This window comes from Camelus dromedarius, chromosome 13 (assembly GCF_036321535.1).
Source record: "Camelus dromedarius isolate mCamDro1 chromosome 13, mCamDro1.pat, whole genome shotgun sequence".
Lineage (NCBI taxonomy): Eukaryota > Metazoa > Chordata > Mammalia > Artiodactyla > Camelidae > Camelus > Camelus dromedarius.
Genome location: NC_087448.1, coordinates 34,878,499 through 34,893,698, shown reverse-complemented (window position 1 = coordinate 34,893,698; position 15,200 = coordinate 34,878,499).

Below are 15,200 nucleotides of genomic sequence, written 5' to 3'. Positions count from 1 at the left end.
AGACTTAAAATGATTAAAGGGCTGAAGAGTGTTCATTATAATGACATTGACAAAAAATTTGATTAGTTATGTGGCACACAATATTTTGAGATAATAACTGGAATTATGACTGATAATATTGTACCAGGACATACCAGACTGTTAGAAATTTTGTATAATTTCTGAAACGTTTGTATTAATAACATATACTTTTACAAATATGCATTGCTTTTTACTTGACAATGCTTCCTGTGTAACTCAGTCTAATCTCTTTATAATAAAGAGAGAAAACAAACTTTTGAGATGTTCCAGAGGTTCTTTGGAAAATACTGAAATTAGTTTGAGGTAAAAAGACTTTATTTAGAATTTGATTTGGGGAAAATTTGTTAAAAATGCCAATTTAACCAATCTGACAGGAACTTTGAAGGTAAATACAGAAAGTTATGAAGCTGTAAAAAACTTAGTTCTTTTAATATTGAGAAGACAGGTTTTCTTAAGTAATCAAAGGTATGATAAGACAAAATGAAGCACAGCAAATTATTTTCATAAGATATAAAATCTTTACTTTCTGGGCAAATTATTCAAAAGATAAAGACAAACCTCTGTTTATAATTTATTATTAAGAGCAGATCAATAATGTAAGAAAACTGTTCTTTCAACACAGAGAAAACCAAATTCTAATTTTGTACCAGTGTTACTACTGACATTAAAACTCACTAAATTTAAAAACTCTAAACGAATTCCTTCCCATCACCACATACAAAATCCTTTCCCAAGATTCCTTTTCACAAAACTTGTATGACTTTTTAATATCCATTTAGATTTTTCCTGTTTTTTCCTTTTCCTCTCTTTCTTTTTATTCTGGAACAACCAATTGTTTTGCTTTAGGACAATATTATTCTACATTTTCCTTAACCAAAACTACATCTGCCTACCTCATACCTTTTCTTACCAAAAACACATCTTATTTTCCTTGCATAGAGTTGTTTCCTTTATTAGTTCTACCAGATTTTATTGCATATATAATTAATCTTTAGAATACTTAATTCCTAACCCAAACTAAGAAGTAATTGTGGACTGTTATACTACCACTCTGTGGGTTAACAAATTTTTAAATACATTTCATTATTTACAGAAATATATTCTCCCTGACAGTAAATTTTTCAATGTGTCACAAGATTACTAACAAATCACATATCTTTAGTTTTTCTGTAATAGGAGGTAAAAAGTGTATAAACTCACATTCAGTAATTAATGTTCCAGTTTTTGTTTTATTTAGAAATGATCTAGTTTTCAACAAATATTCATCATTTAACTTACTTCAGTATAATTTTAACATTTCAAGTTATCAAAAAGATTTTGGAAACTATTTTAAGTAGACATATCATAAGCATAATTATTGAAAAGTTCATTTAGAAACTTTTACTTTAGCTATATATAATTAATTTATTCATTCTTAACACTTATGTTTAGATTATATGTGAACATTTCACAAAACATTAAAAAACTAAGCATTACCTTATTTTTCTTGCTGACAAATTCTGTAACAGAGATAACATGAGCTTATTTGAATTTTAGTAAACCTAAGTAAATTCAAAGTTGAATGTCTGCATTATATTTAACAATGATAGCTCTCAAGACATGCCTTTTTATTGAAGTATAGTCATTTTTAATGTGTTAGTTTTTGTTGTGCAACTTAGTGATTCCATTTTATATAATATATATATTCATTTTCATTTTTTTATTATTGGTTATTACAAGGTATTGAATGTAGTTCCCTGTATTATACACTAAGGCCTTGTTTTGTTTTGTTTTGTTTTGAAATCTATTTTGTATATAGTAGCTTGTATCTGCTAATCTCAAACTCCTAATTTATCCCTCCCTTTTCCTTTCCCCTTTGGTAACCATAAGCTTATTTTCTATGTCTGTGAGTCTCTTTCTGTTTTATAAATATGTTCATTGATATCATTTTTCTTATTCCTAATACAAGTGATATCATCTGATTTTTGTCTTTCTCTGTCTGACTTTCTTCACTTAATAGGATAATCTTTAGGTCTATCCATGTTAGTGCAAATGGTATTATTTCTTTCTTTTTTAATGGCTGAGTAGTATTCCATCATATACATATACCACATTTTTATCCAATCATCTGTTGATGGACATTTAGGTTGCTTCTATGTCTTGGCTATTGTAAATAGTGCTGCAATGAACATTGGGGTGCATGTATATTTTTGAATTAGTGTTTTCTCCAGATATATGCCCAGGAATGGGAATGCTGGATCACATGAAACCTCTATTTTTAGTTTAGTTTTTTTTTTTTTTTTTTTTTTTTAAGGAATCCCCATACTGTTTTCCAGAGTGGCTGCACCAAATTACATTCTCATTGACAGTGTAAGTGGGCTTCATTCTCTCCACATTCTCTCCAATTTTATTATATGTGTACTTTTTAATGATGGCCACTTTTACTGGTATAATGTGATACCTCACTGTAGTTTTAATTTGCATTTATGTATTTGATAATTAGCAATATTTAGCACCTTTCATGTCCCTATTGATCATTTGTATGTCTTTGGAGAAATATTTATTTAGGTCTTCTATTTTTTTATTGGATTGTTTGTTTTTGTTATTAAGTTGTATGATTTCTTTGTATATTCTGAAAGTTAAGCCCTTGTCAGTTGCATTTTGTAGGTTGTCTTTTTGTTTTGTTTATGGTTTCCTTTGCTGTGCAAAAGCTTATAAGTTTGATTAGGTCTCATTTGTTTATTTTTGCTTTTATTTCTTTTGCCTTGGGAGACAGACCTAGGAAAACAGTGATACAATTTATATCAAAGACTGCTTTGCCTATTTTTCTCTCGTAGAAGATCTATGGTGTTCTGTTTTATGTTTAAGTCTGTAAGCCATTTTGAGTTTATTTTTAAGAATAATGTGATGGAATGTTCTAATTTCATTGATTTAAAGGCAGCTGCCCAGCTTTCCGAATGCCACTTGCCAAAGATACTCTTTTCTCCACTGTATATTCTTGTTTCCTTTGTTGAAGATTGATTGACTATAGGTGTGTGGGTTTATTTCTGGGCTCTATGTTATTTTCCATGGATTCAAATGTCTGTTTTTGTGCCAATACCACACTGTTTTGATTACTGTAGCTTTGTAGTATTGTCTTAAGTCTGGGAAGGTTATTTCTCTAGCTTCATTCCTTTTCTTCAGTATTGCTTTGGCACTAGTTATTGGGTGTAGAGGGAACATATCTCAACCTAAAAACTATTTATGACAGAAGTACAGCAAACAAATACTCAATAGTAAAAAGCTGAAAGCTTTCTCATTAAAATCTGGAACAAGACAAAGATGCCTACTTTCCTGTCTTCTATTCAAGACATGCCTCTTTGAATTAAATCAATAAACTTAAACTTTATTTATTGAAAATTATTGTAGATCATATAAACATGAAAAACATTTGGGTTAGTTTTTATATTTCTGAGAGTATACTTGGTTTATAATATTCTTATTTATCTTTAATTAAATAGAACTGTTTACAAATTAATTTTGGCAACACAATCTGAAGGTACAAAAATATTACACATGTATGACACAGACATACATAAACTTACAGACAGATGCAAACAAAGATCTTACAGTTTTCATTTAAAAATTTTAGTCATGAGAAAGTTACAACAATACAAAACTCATTCATTTATAAAGAATAATTGGATAAAAATCATGTTTCTAGCAAATGGGGTAAGTTAAGGTTTTCTTCTCAGATGGCTTAAACTTTTCACTGATATTTGTGCCAAAGATTTTGAAGTTTTATCATAGTCCCAGTCTTCAAATACCCCTTCCATTTTTTTTTTAATTTTCCATCTGATAATATCTACCTCTGTGTTTGCTAGAGAAGATCAGGTAGCATATTTACATATCAAAAGGAAAAAAGAAAAAATATAAGTTCCACTAAGTTTTATTCCCTAAGTTCATATCTTTGACAATACCTACAAGTCTTTTAAAAAATAAGGTAGATCTGGAGACTTGTTAAAAGGATAGTTGGACTTTTTCTCTTCCTGTACAGACTCAATTTATAAGACAAAAACAGTTGTTTTTAATTTCTCAAAGAGTTGGGTGGCATATTACCCAGCAATTCCACTCCTGTGTATATACCCAAAATGAAAACACTAATTTGAAAAGATACTTGCACCTCAATGTTCATAGCAGCACTATTTACAGTTGTCAAGATTTGGAATCAAACTAAGTGTCCATCAATAGATGAATGGATAAATTATGTGTATATAGATATAGATATAGATATAGATATAGATAGATATATAGATACACACACACACACAATAAAATATTACTCAGCCAAAGAAATGAAAATTTGCAGCAACTTAGACAGACTGGAGGGCATTATGCTAAGCGAAATAATTCAGACAGAGAAAGACAAATACTTTACAATGTCACTTATATGTGGAATCTAAAAAATAAAACAAATAAGTGAATTAAACAAAAAAGAAGCGGACACAGAGATATAGAGAACAAACCATTGGTTACTAGTGGGGAGAGGAAACAGGGAGGGGCAATATAAGCATAAGCATAGAAAATTTTTTACAAAGGGTAATTATGGGATTATATGAAGCCATGTGTGATCTGAAAGTTATAAAGTGCTATAGAATTTAAAGAGTCTTCCAATTTTTTTCAATTCAGTGGCAACCTGAATGATATCAAGGGGCTGACCCATCTATCTAATTACATTCCCTTGAATTTGCTTCTTTAAATCACGGAGAACTTTCACTAAGATAGAAATTTAAAGTTCCTATATTCTAGACTTAGAGCTATTTGTCTTTGGAATGTTTTTCTTTCCCTCTTGGTGTGTAGTTTCAATTAGCTTAGGGAAGAGGCCTAAAATTTTTTTCTAGGGGGGAGGGTATATCTCAGTGGTAGAGCATATACTTAGCAAGCATGAGGTCCTGGGTTCAATCCCCAATACTGCCATTAAAATTAATAAGTAAATAAATAAATCTAATTACCTCCCCTCCCAAAAATCAATCAATCAATCAATCAATATTTTAAAAAATTCTATCAGACTCTGAGTATCACCCTCCAATTTGGCCAACTTCTGATCACAGAACTACTTCAAAGAAAAATCTTTGAAATGTCTAGTTATGGTTCATCCAGAACAGTTAATATTCCTGACAGTACTGAAAACCCTCATGGACACAAGAGGCATCCTCAAGGATGTGTGCAAAAGATACCACTCTCCCTAGATCCATAGCCATTCCCAAGGTTACCTGAAGGAAAGATTTTATAATTCCCTTGAGAGCTGACAATATCCAGTAGGACCCTTGCCACAAATATACCACAACCCACATTTACGTCAGGCCATATTTTTGGGCCCCCATCCTAATCATTGAGCTGCATTCATATGCAAGTATCAACAACCTACATGCTCCAGGCAGGAAGAAACTCAAGCTCAGTTCTCAGGATATCAAATGAGACGAACAAGAAGACAAAGCTGTCCCTGGAACAAAAAAGGATCAATAACCAATGGATACATCAAAAACAAATTCACAAGAGTCTGGATTTGGAAGGGAAGGAACAACTTAAAAATTTACCTTCTTTTCCTGGTCATTGCAGAAATCCAGGAGAGCTAACTTTGGTAAGAATTTTCAGCCTTCACTGGTTTCTGCCAGTTTCCCCATGATTCTATCTTCAGGCTCCTGAGAAAGTGGCATTAAAAGTAGACTGTAGTTCTGTTTCTACCACAATATGGCAAAGTTTTCCATTAACTTTAATCTTACGTTCCCCTCAGTTGTTTGAATGAATAACTAGTTGCAGTTTACCAGAACATAACTTGGAGTCCTGTCAACCCTGGGAGGGGACAAAATGGGATCCACTTTTGAGGGTAGTTGTAGGGAGATTCAAGTTGGTGTCAAAGCATTTGCACAAAACTGTCAAGGACAGTATTTTTTCCAGTGTTGCAGTTGATTGCAAATGAAACACCAATTTTTGGGTCAATGTTTAATGATGAACCCCTAAGAGGGTGTAACCAGGTGTTATTTTAGATTTGTGACCTTGGAGCCATTCCAGTTGCAAGGCCATAAACTTGGTAGACTTGTTTACAGTCTTGTGGTCTTTTCAGAGAGGCAATTTGGTTAGATAATTAATAGACTGAGAACTCAAGCAGAAGATGATAAGAATAGTAGGAGTAATGCCAGTCTTACAATCTTCTGTTTTTGTTAATTTTTGTGCCTTAATTGATCATTAATCTTTTCCAATGAACATTTCACTGACATTATTTTGGAATCTTGAAGCCTTTTGGAGCCTTCTGCATGCCAATTAAAACAGAAATTTCATCCTGTCTGTTTAATTTAGAAGACTTGCTTTCAATTGTACTTCTTAAATGAATGATCTTGTCTATTTTGAACATTCCCATAATGGCTACTTTAATTCTAGGCTGTATTACTAAGATTTTGCCATTTTGGTAAATATCTGCAGTTTCTGAGACCACAGTTTTTAAACATAAATTAAGCACGTGTGCCAGAAGGTGGTGTGCTTAATTCTTTGAAACTTGAGGATCCTATTTCTTTAACTAAGCCTTGGGTCTCATGAAGCCAAATTAACACCTAAGAGGGATGTGCAACTGGGATGGGAATTTTGCGTTATTTTACAGTGTACCTTGTTGCATGGAAAAGTTCCTTGAGGTTGGAGTGGGATAGTATATATCTAACTCATTCTATGAATAACTTATCCTAGTAAGGGAGTCTTAAGAGTTAGATGGGAATCACTCTAGTAGCTTTTAACTGCTTGAACCCATGCCCACCAATTTTGCAATTTTGGCTCCTAAGATTCTCACTAGCAATAAATCTATTACTCTTTTCCACAAAAATATATATTTAAAGTGACATACTCCCTAATGGCTAACAGTCCAACTTTTGTGTCTACTTAGATTTTGTTGTGTCACTGGTTAAATAGTCCAAATTTCTTGTCTTGTCAAGACCTTCCAAGGTTTATGCTTTGGACTTACCTTGAGACTATATGAGTTCTTTAATGGCTGCCACCGAGTGCTGACCTCCAATATAACTACCCTGGAAATGTCGAAGGCCTCAGAACCTTTCTGGAAACTTTAAGAAACCCCAGAAGATTTACAAATTCTATCTTTTTGTTTGTTTGTTTGTTTTGAATAAAGTTTGTTTACACTGGAGAGCTGCACACAAGGGAGTAGAATTCAAATATGAGTGAGTTATCCCCATAGCCCTTGGTAACAGTAACCAGAAACAGTGAACTCAAAGAGTTCCTGTACAACTCATTGTCCTTAGGCTGTTAGCAGTAAGTTTCACAGCCCAGTCCTTGTAGCCAAAAACTGTTAAAATCTATTTAAAAGGACAAGTTAGGTGATACAAACAAACTTTATTTAACACTTCATTAAGTGGATAGGCTTCATTTGGAGAACTGCAAAGTAAGGGTGGGGGAATGACAGTAAACTCTTATGGGATAAAGATGAAATAACAGAAAGTATAAAGCACAGAGTTGGCTTGGCATTTGGGGACTGACTGACTGGATGGAATGTGTTTCTGTTCAAGCACAGCAATTCTAAGTACAGCAATGACAAGTTTCAGTTTGATGATGTGGCACCCCAGGCAGAAGTGGCTCTGTCTTGGACCTAGAAATTTATTTTAACACTAGTCCAATGTAAATTTTCTTTGACAGCAGCAGCAGCAACACCCAAATATTCTGAAGCACAGTTGCAATGATATCCTTTCTTATTTTTTATTCCATCAGCCCATCAGATAATTTTGTAAATATCTAATTCCCTATGTTAAATCTACTCATTTTTGAAATATCTGGAATATTATTTCTTATTTGAACCACAACTGAATCAATTAAATCAATAATCAAAAAGTGTACAAGATCTTTCTGGATAATACTATAATATTTTATGGAAAGATTAAATAATATCTGAATGGAAATAAATGTTCAATATTTTATCAGTAATCAGTAATACACATAAAAAAAATCCATTCAACTGGTAAAAAGTAAAATTCTGAAAATACTAAGTAAAGCAACAGGAAATCTACACTCTTGGTAAGAGTATAAGTTGGTACTATTTTAGAAAATAAGATACTATAACCTATGCTCATTCTTTGAATGCCTTAGCAATTCTACTGCTCGACATTTATAACAGAGAAAAATTGTACTCAAGTGTGCCAGGAGACAAGTAATAAATATCAAAAATGACTTATCCATAATAGCTAAATATGGAAATAACATAAATTACCATGAACAGAGAGACAATTGGTAAATTGTGACAGATTCATGATATTTGTTCACTATTCGTGATTTTTTTTTCCTATAACAATAATTGTTTGATTAAAAACTCAGTTGGGTGGCCTGAAGTAGTCAAAACAGAGTTTACAACCAAGTAACGTGAAGTAAGATGCAATTTGTAATTTGAAAGATATTGATGGGTGTGATTAGAATAGGTGGACACGACAGGAGTAGGGAGGAGACCCATCATTTCAAGGAAGTTAGGGTAGAATATTATCATTTTATAGTTATTGCATCAAGACATTGATGAAACAATAAAAATTATGTTAAAATATGTTTAATTATGAAAAAATTTTATTAAGTATACATTTTCTTTATATAAGTTGTCTATTTGTCTAACCGTCAGTCAAACAGTTTAATATAAGTGTTGGAGATCAGAAGCTGGCATATGTATACTTTGTACTATAGAAACTATAGTTTCTATAGAACTGTGACTCACCCATGATTAACAAAGAAACATTTGTTGAATTTAAACAAAAAGGAGGAAGTCTAGATTTTCCAGAGAGGAGTCAACTTAGATTTTTAAAGTAAGAACAAATTAAGAATTAAAATAATCTTATAAAATTTCTCTTTCATCCTTACTAGGAAAAGTGTGTAGAGACTAGCATGAGCATTACTTAATGTGGCCTAAAGTTCTTGAAGGAGTGAAGCATTGAGAGACTGAATGATATATTTCCTACTTTCATTTTCACATGTCCCAGTAAAAATCAGCTTAAATAAAATTTAAAAAAATCAGTTGTGTAAAACCAATCATTCTTCAACCAAAGCATAGGAGTCTCAATATTTTAGTCTTTTTTTAGTCAAAGAAAACATGGATAAAAACATTTCCATTAAGAAAGAAGAATATAATTCAAAAGAGAATTCTTAGTAAGAATGGTTGAGTGTTACCTCTCTTACTTAAAATAGAAATTTGCTATTAAATATACTTTCCTAAGTCTTTATGTTAACATCTAAGGGATTATTTCACATTTTTTTCTATCATACTAAATATTTAAAGAATAACTTTTTCCTGTGAAATGTTTACTTTATCCATTTTCTCTCAATAAAACCTGAGTACATCAACATTAGAAAGAGTGCAGTAAATTTATAAAATAAAACAAGACACATATGACCAGTAGTCAAATGTAAGGCCACTATTGTAAAAAATAAATGGCCAAAACTAAAAATTTCATCTTCTTTATCCTGATTTAATATTCTTAAATTTGTTTCGGGCCTAGAATGATTAATTTACAGGATTAACTTACAGATCCTTCCTTACATAGTGTGTTAATCTACACAATTTAAATGTCAGCTATTATTTCTTTTGTTTTTTGTTTTAAATTTCTCATTAAATGCAAATTTCCATAAGCAAACACCAAGAAATCCTTTATTCAATAAACAATTGTCTATTAACATCCTCATGCACGTGCCATCTTACTAATTACTTACAAGATGCACAAAGATGTAAAACTAAAAGGGAATACTAGTTTTATGTCCATTTACTTGAGTCCAGCCTGTTAGAAAGCAATTTCTGATTGTTAAAAGGAGATTATATAGGATAAGCAGAAGTAGAATAAATAGAAGATAGTTTAAAAGAATAATCATTTTTATTTTAGCACAACAAATTGAAATAGTAAATGATATGTTAAAAATAAGTTTTCTGATTAATAAAAAGGCCTGAATGAAAACTTGTTGACAATAAAATCAAATTAAAGCTATTAACAAGTATATATTATATGTCAGACAGTCTGCCAGATACTTTTGATTAGAGATTGGAAAAGGTATCTCACCTCATAGAAGTGCATTCTAATGAAAGAGAGACACTCATAAAAACTAAAATATAGAGTGTTATTTATCATAATGGAGTTATTTATAATGAAGAATACAATTCAACCTTGGATTTTCAAAAATGTTATAAGAAAATGATATTTAAACTGAGATTTAGGTATGAATATATGAATGAAAGGAATTCAACATATGGTGTAAAACTGTGGAAATAAAGGTAGTGGAATTTTTTAAATGCATAGTAAATAAAATTGAAAAATACTTGATACATCTGCTACTGTAGTAGTTGAGACAGGTGCAACATAACTTACGTGATTATCTTATATATAGGTATAGCTGTATGATTTAATTCTAAAACTCTTATCATCCCTGGTGTATTTACGGGTAATATTTTTGTAATCAAGTCATTAATTCTTTTCCTATGATTTAACAATAAAGCAACACATACAGAATTCATTGGCTTACTAGTCAATACTTAGCACCTCCTTTCTTGTGTAAAAACTATAACTATCTTGGTTTGAGGGAGAGGATAAAAGTTTCAGCAGAATTTCAAATGAGGAAAGACATTTAGTTTGGATGAATAGATAAATAAGACCTTTTCATTTAGCAGGAATAACTTTGCAGTTTAAGACAAGATAGATGGTCAGAGTCAAAGGGCAAGAATGGAATCTCTTATGCAGACACAATCCAACTAATCCCAGAAATAGAAAAAGAAGAATGTGAGGACAAGTTAAGAAATGTGCATCTTGTAGCAAAAAGAAACTGCACATATCCATGGCTTCTATTTTCATAGCCAATCTCCAGTGAAATTATAAAACAAATTTATGTTTGGAGCTCTTATGTTTCATTTCTTCTATTCTTTGAGATAGCAATTTTTCTATTTCCAAATATTTGCCATTCCCATTATGCTTCTTCCATTCAATATTTTTTATCTTATTCTTCAATTTGTTTCCCTTCACATATTTCCCAGATCATTAAATAAACAGCTACCCTCATTTAGAGCTAAGTCTGGACCTGCTTGTCTCTATAGACTGTATCTAAGTTCTCAGTCTGAATATTTTTAGTTTTAAATAAAAAATTCTTTGAAGTGAGGCATGATAAATATTTTTGACATCCTTTTGAGAAAATGAGCTACTTTTCTGTATCGGTAACTTTCATCAAGTCCAATTAGTGCTATATTGCATTAGTTCTCTTTCTCACTAGTATAACATGTGAGTTCTTAATAAGATAATTTTGTACTGTATTAGACAAATTTAATATTCATGCATTATGAAGAAACATTGCTAATATGACAGAAAAATGCTAGGAGGAGCAAATAATTTCATTAAAACTTAAATAAAGCTCATTTTGCATTTTTCCCTTCCTTGAATACCTGTCTATACTAATCAGGTGGTAGGAAAGGCAGATTGGACCCTAGAGAACAGGTAGTTCCTAATCCATATTCTTACCACAATCTGATGTCACCTTTCAGGCTCAAAATGTTTCTACTAGATTGTAGTTGAAATTTTTAGTACAGAAATATTTAGAATGTTTTAATTTAAAATGATCATGACTTGCTCTACTTTGTCCTGGCCTTGCTAATTTGTGTCTATTTTAAGTGCAGAAAGAAGACATTTGTGAGCAGTACAATAACTAGCTGAATCTTCATGAGCTCTGAGTCAATAAAATGATGACATGGATTTCACATTCCCTTCATGCAACATCTGCTTCATCAGTTGAAAGAATTATAACCCTTGCTTTGAAGGAGTCTTAATGACACAGACCAAATCTTAATAGATAAATAACTAAGATGAAAACAGTCTTACCTCCCATGCAAAAACAGAACACTGTTTGAATTGGAACTGAATTAGAATGTATGCTGGATTTTGTGGAGAGGCAAATATTTAATTTGGGTTTAATAAGATCACACATAATTCTAAAAATGAAAAAAAAATAAGGCAAATTATTGGAAAACCAAAATGAGTAAGTATATGAATTTGTTCCAGATTTTACTGTGGAATATCAAAGATTAAATTATCTTTCTATTTATATTTTTGAAGGCTATGTAGCCCATGTGATTCAGCTATGGCAAAGTCAAAACGCAGGAAAATATATCAAAAATAAGTTCTAGATACTATTTATCACACAGACAGATATTAAGACAAAAACAGAATTGAGAGTAGTCCAAAGGGCAATTGTTCACTTGTCTTTTGGAGTATAGAAATTTTTCAGTAGAGAATAAATTAAAAAGTAGTAGGTGTGTGCTAATTCTGGGAACAGTTCTTAATAGATAGACTTTGTGGAAAGTTGCTTTTTAGTATGTATGTATATTTTACAAAAGCATCAATGCATGGAGTTTTTCCAAAATTTAGAGTTACTTAAATTTATTTCTCAACTACAATTTTATGTCAACATATAACCACACTGCTGAAGTTACCAATCAGTAAAGAACAGAGGAAAAGCTAGACTATGCTGCACTCACAACGGTTGTGACCATTTTTAGGGTCTTGGGAACACATTCAAGATGGGCCTTACATTTTTTTCAGATTCAGACTCTCAAAATGTTTTACCTTAAAAAAGAAAAAAGAAAAAAAAAAGAAAAACAAAGAAAGTACATTATTAGCACAACCTAAGGCTTAGAAACACCAATACAAAAGACATTGCTTATTAAGTACTGGGTGCCAAATTTTCACCAATTACACATTTAAAACATCCTCACACTTGGCCAAGCATTAAAATGTAAAAAATAAATTTACTGATATTGGAAATTTTAAAAATAACTCACAAACATTTTTATTACTATATTATTGCTACTTGGACTTTTCTTCAATATATGGTATCTAAGCTATTCATGTATTCTAGCCAAGGGTAAAATTAAATTGATTATAAAGAGAAACAGAATATTATTACATAACTGTATTTTTAAAAACTCATATAATATTTGAACAACTTCGATTTTATGTTATTTTTTCAAAAGATTCTCTTGAATTTAAACAGATGAGATATTTTCTACACCCTAAATATTCCTGCACACTATGTTTTTCTCACACACAAAGAATTTATTCATCATTGATGCATGATATCCAAACTGCATACTCTCTTACTCTAAATGCCCCTATACTTTAAAAGAAACTGACAAAGTTATATTAAGTCAGAAAATGCACACAAGTACTAATTTTAAACTCTAGAAGACTTTACCAAACAAATTATAGAATTTATTTGATTTACCTGCTGTAGTGTTCAGCTCAAGAAAATAAAATCTGATTAAATTTTAGGAGCATAATATCAAATAGAAATGTTGTAGAAACAGAAGACAATGCCATAAAGAGGAATGTATCGAACATCCATTCAAAATAGAGAAAATGGCAAATCATTAAATTATCATGAAGTTAAATTATAAATTACTCAGCTGACAATAATTTTTAAAACATTGCTACATTTCAGATCTTTTGTAATTTCATTGTTGTGATAAACTCAGTTGCAGTTATATGGTTTGGAAAAATAATGAGGTCAAGGAAAAGTATTTAGTCTATTTTCCTATTTCTTAACAAATAGATGTGATAGGCATCATCTTATCGATTTAGGTAATAATCTTATAATTCTTTTTCAATCCAACCTTTAAAACATGCATATAGTTTATGCATATATTGCTATTTTGATTATTTATTTATGGCAAGCTGCTCCAATTATAGCAAATTGTAGCATCTGTGGTTTCATGGTGCCGAAGGAAAGTGATTACTGTATTATGAGGCAGCCATACTCTAGAGTATAACAAAAATGAAATACAGCTAGGTTGAGTAAGTTCTTATTTGGTAGCGATGTGGCTTTCTCTGAGGAGCCACATCTTGTAGTTACCAGATGTTCCACAATAACTGTAACTCTGGAGTTGCTTAGTTGTTATAACAAGACAATTTTACTACTTAGGAAAAGATTGGCATTTTCTCTGCTGGAAGAAAATGAAATTAGCAATTTGAAATGCAGTTTGAACCGAGCTATGTGGTTTACATTGATTAATCTATCTCATCAGAACCCATTCCTACTCATTTTCTAATCTATGCCATATGTCTAGGTCATAAAAAAGCATTTTCTTTAATTCTGGCTACAGTGGAATCTGCATTAGAAAAGAAGCTGACCTTTTCTCTTAGACTCCAAAAGCTTGGAAAATGAGTTTTATTATTTTATGAAAAGTTTTTGTTCTGATTTGAGGCACTTAGGAAGACAAGAATAAAGATAATTGTGATAAATAATTTGATTCTTCTATCTTGTTTCCACTACTACCTCTTCTTATTCCTTGGTGGCAATTTGAAATGACGTAAGCTGTTCATCGACATCTACGGCCTGTCTTACTCATCACAGAAATTTGAATGCATGTCACATACCAAACTATGAGTAAGAGAAACTACAAATAGATTTATATGGATAAAAATGTATTATGTAACTTATATAGTGGACAAATATCATAGACATGAAAAGGAAGAGTTCTCACATTTTATTCTTGTAAATAGTTTCCTTTAATGACATTGCGGTATGACAAAAGTAGGATTCTTATTACCTTGGGAAAAAATAGACTAGAAAAGGCCAGGAAAGACTTTTCTTGGAGATTTTCAGAGAAGGTTCTTCTACCAGTGGGTATATGTCATGTCCCAGTTGTTTTATGAAGGATACAGGTAATATCTATTTAAACCACAAAGACATATACAGGTTGATCCATGAAAAACCTTTGTGGATAGATCTCATAAAAATAAGCAAAAGCATGAATACCTATAGTTCATTAAAAATGTTTGATACACCAATTTTCTCTTATTCACAAAAGCTGAAAGTAAGTGCCTGCCAGCAGGGAAATGATGGACATTTTTTCATACTATGGAATATTACACATTCATTAAAATGAATAGGTTGGAATTATGCAATTTAAGCTAGAAAGATTTTTTTCCAAGGCATTTTAAAACAAGAGCCTGATAAGTGAAATAATATAATCATTTTTAAAAGTTATGACATGTATATATCTGTATTGATTACCATATTTAAAATTGTCTTTTCCATTAGTGTCTTTCACAGCATCCAGATATTTTCCATTACAACTCTCTTCACAATGTTTAAATTTTATTGTTATCTACCCTTCTCCCTCACTACACTTTCAGTTCAGAAAGGGCAGTGACAGTTTTGTT